Here is a 3,737-nt window from a genome sequence, read left to right as displayed (position 1 = left end):
TCAGAAGTGGAGCAGGGGCCAGTGCTGTGGTATAGTGGGTAAAGCTGACGCCTGCAGTGTTGGCATTCCATATGGGCACTGGTTCAAGTCCCATCTGCTCCACTTCTGATCCAGCTCTCTACTATGGCTGGGAAAGCAGTAGAAGATGGCCCAAGTCCTTGGGCCCCTGCACCCACGTGGGAGACCTGGAAGAAGCTCCTGGCTCCTGGCTTCAGATCAGCGCATCTTGGGCCGTTGAGCCAATTGGGGAGTGAACCAGCAGATGAAAGACCTCTCTCTCTCTCCTCCCCCCACCCCGTCCCCGCCTTTCCTTCTCTCTGTGTGTAACTCTGACTTTCAAATAAATAAATACATCTCAGATGGGACTCGAACCAGTGCCCATACAGGACGCTGGCCTTGTAGGTAGCAGCTTTACCTGCTATGCCACAGTGCTGGCCTCAGATGGCGTTTTCTTAAGACAGCCAGATTGGGAGGTCACAAAGAGCTGAAGAGGTTCCCAGCCACCTGGATCCCAGGCAAGATTTGGCTGTGAAAATATTGAAGGAAGGAAGGGAGGGAGGACGGGAGGGAGGGGAAAGACAACTGATGGAGGGAAAGCAGTGACTGCATGAGTCCTCCCTCGCTGAGCACTCACTACCTCCCAGGCTCTGGGCTGGCGGGCTTGACGAGACAAGGCAACCACAAGGTGGGTCCAGGACAATCCCGTCCGGGACGCGAAGTCTGAGCCTCAGCGTAGCCCAGTGACTTGCCCAGGACCAGAGCTAGTGAGTGGCAGAGCCGGGACTTGAACCCACATCCTCCTGCCTCCAAAGCCCAGGCAGAAGCCCCTATCGCCTGTGCGGCCAAGCTGTGTTGTGGAACTCAGAGGAGCTGCTCGAGGCGCAGGGGTGGAGCGAGGTGTGCCACTGGGGCCCTAGACGGAAAGCTGGCTGAAACCGGCTGTGGGCAGGCTGTGGCCTTCCACATGGGAACCTCCTGTCTGCAGGACCCCAGGCCAGGACCTGTCTCCTGCAGGCCTGGGTGCAGGTGTCTCGGGGAGGCTGGCTCAGTCCCTGAATGCTCTCACCCCTTCTCTCCTCCATCATAACTTTGCCCCTGAAGGAATGGGCAGCTCTGCTCGGAGCTCCAGCCCCAAATCAGGCCAGCCTGGCTCCTCCCAGAGCTGGGGTTGCCATAGCAACCACGTGAGGCTGCTGAACTTCTCAGGAAGGAAGGGGTCCCAGGCACGGAGAGGGAGGAGAGGTGGGGATGAGTCACCTGGCTCCCCACCCCCAGGGGCTGAGAGACCCCCCCAATCCGTCCCGAGAACTGGGGAGCTCAGAAGGATAGCGCAAGACTTCCCAGCTATCTCATGCTCGGGCACCCGCAGAATATGACAAAATCTGCCCAGCGCATCAGGGAAAACTGGAGGTGATCTGGAAACCTCTGTGGCGAGCTGGGTTAAAAAAAAAATTACATTTTCTTTATATTATATAATTTTGATAAGACAAGTAAGTACAAAGTAATAGGGGGATATTAAATACTGAATATGTATAAAATTTCCCAATAAAATCTTTCAAGAAATTTAACGGGAAGCATGAGCTTGCTTCACGAGCAGTTTTTTTTCTCGTATGCGGCTCTCTGCGCGAGCCGGCCTCGTGCCATCCTGGACAGGCTCTGTTCATGATGAGCTTCAAATTCTTGGAAGTCACAATCGACAGGAAATCCTTGTTCACACAAGTACATGATAAAAAATGTAGGGCCACTTTATAGCCATTCAAAACTGTGAACACTTGAAATTATATTCAGAGACTCTAACAGCTCTTCTTTTTTCTTGCTTTGACAAATGCGATGTTGAAATTTCTCCTGACGATGTGAATGGCGTGTGAATACAATCAAACGCTTGCTGGTGAGTATTTCAAAATACTGGTGCCGTTCTAATTTGCAGGATGTGTCCGGACCGTCCCAACCCTCTCCCCGCCGCTAGTGTGGTTGGCACCAGAAGTGCACGCCACCTGAAAAGGGGCTTCAGTTGCCAGGTTAGGTAAAGGCAGGGCCTTGGGGGCTCCTCCTGGAGCTGCCCCACCCAAGAGCTGCTATCCAGCCTCCCCCATCACCCCAGCCGGGACGGCCCTCTCTGCACTCTGCACTGTGGTCCCAGGCCACCTGGAAAGTAGCCCTCTGCCTGGTCCAAGGACCCCCTGTCCGCACGGGGAGCACAGGATGTTGCAGCCCAATGGGGTCACAGGTGGTCTGCAGGCCCCCAAAAAGCTCACGTGGCAATTGAACCCCTATTGTGAGCATCAAAAGGGGAGACAAGCTGGGAGCTCAAAGAGGTGATGAGGGCAGAGCTCTTAGGAATGAATCGAGCCGTTCACCCACTGACGGAGTCGGGGCTGCATGGACTTTTCTGACAGTAGGTGGGCTGTAGAAGCCAGCTTGGCTCTGTCTCTCGCATGCACCACGTGAAGCTCCACACTGCCTCGGGACTCTGCAGAGTCCCCATTGACAAGATGGACCTCACCAGATGCAGCCACTTGATCTTGAACTTCCCAGCCTTCAGAACCGTAAACCGAATGCATCTTCAGTCTTATAAATTACTCACTCGCCGGGATTTTGTTGTAGCAACAGGGAACAGATGCAGGCAGGAATCCAGGTGGCCAAACGCCTCCGTACCCACGTCCACCCCATCTTCTGCCAGAGGTGGCTCCTCAGCGCAAATCCCACCGGGGCCACAGGTCACGCTCCACCTGCCTCTGAGCGAGGAGGGTGCCGGGGCCCGGCTGTGGAGGGGACCCCACGCCCCCGTGCCTGGGACTGACGGGCTTCCAGGGATGTGGTTCTTTTCGGTGCTAAAACTGGGCACTCCCGGGCAGTGCAAAATGGGCTGGTCATCCTCCAAGGGCCCCTGACGGCCTGGCCCCTGACAGCGCCTGGCCGTCCACCCGGAAGTCCGTCACTGAACACCTGTAACCTATTCAAGGTACACGCATACAGGGAAGCTCTGGGCTACAGTGGTGCTTCTCAAAGCCTCAGAACATGTGCATAACCCAGGGGATCTTGGGAAAAATGGAGACTGAACCAGTGAACCTCGGCTGCACCCCCCATACCTTTCTAACAAGCTCCCGGGTGACAGATCTGCTAACACAGATCAGGAGCTTCGCTCCCTGCACAGGACAAGGTCTTTGACGGGGCGAACTTCTCACCGTGCATCCAGGTCACCTTGAGCCAAGACGAGGTGACATCTAGACCCCAGCAGAGGTCGCTGACCAGAGTTCCGGACAGTGGTCAGCTCATCAGGACAGAGCTCTGACCTCGTGGCATCTGCAGGATGGCGAACTTCCCATGCCACCAAGGCCGTGTGCACACGTGGCCGCTCACTCACCCCCTCATTCATTCCTCCGCTAGGAGCCAGCACGTGCTAGGCAGTGGGGACGTGACCCCTGTTTCTCAGTGATATAGAGAGCTGGATTTGTGGAATGATCCCGCTGTCGGAAACAACTAAAATAAAAGAAATCTGACAATATAATAAAAAGTCTTCTTCCACGTAAGATAAGCTGTCAGGGAAGTACATAACACACAAGGCAAAACTAGCAGTGAAAGCAGGAACCAGAAAGATAAGGGGAGACAGGCGGCTGCTGTCAGCTCAGACAGCGTCTGCCAAACCCTGCGAGGCAGAGCTGTGTTTTTTCGGGCATTCTGCGGCCAACGGAGGAGCTAACACAGCCCAGGTCTTCCCAAAGAGGAGGCTGATGGGA

This window comes from Lepus europaeus, chromosome 7 (genome assembly GCF_033115175.1).
Source record: "Lepus europaeus isolate LE1 chromosome 7, mLepTim1.pri, whole genome shotgun sequence".
NCBI lineage: Eukaryota > Metazoa > Chordata > Mammalia > Lagomorpha > Leporidae > Lepus > Lepus europaeus.
This window is presented reverse-complemented; position numbering follows the sequence as displayed.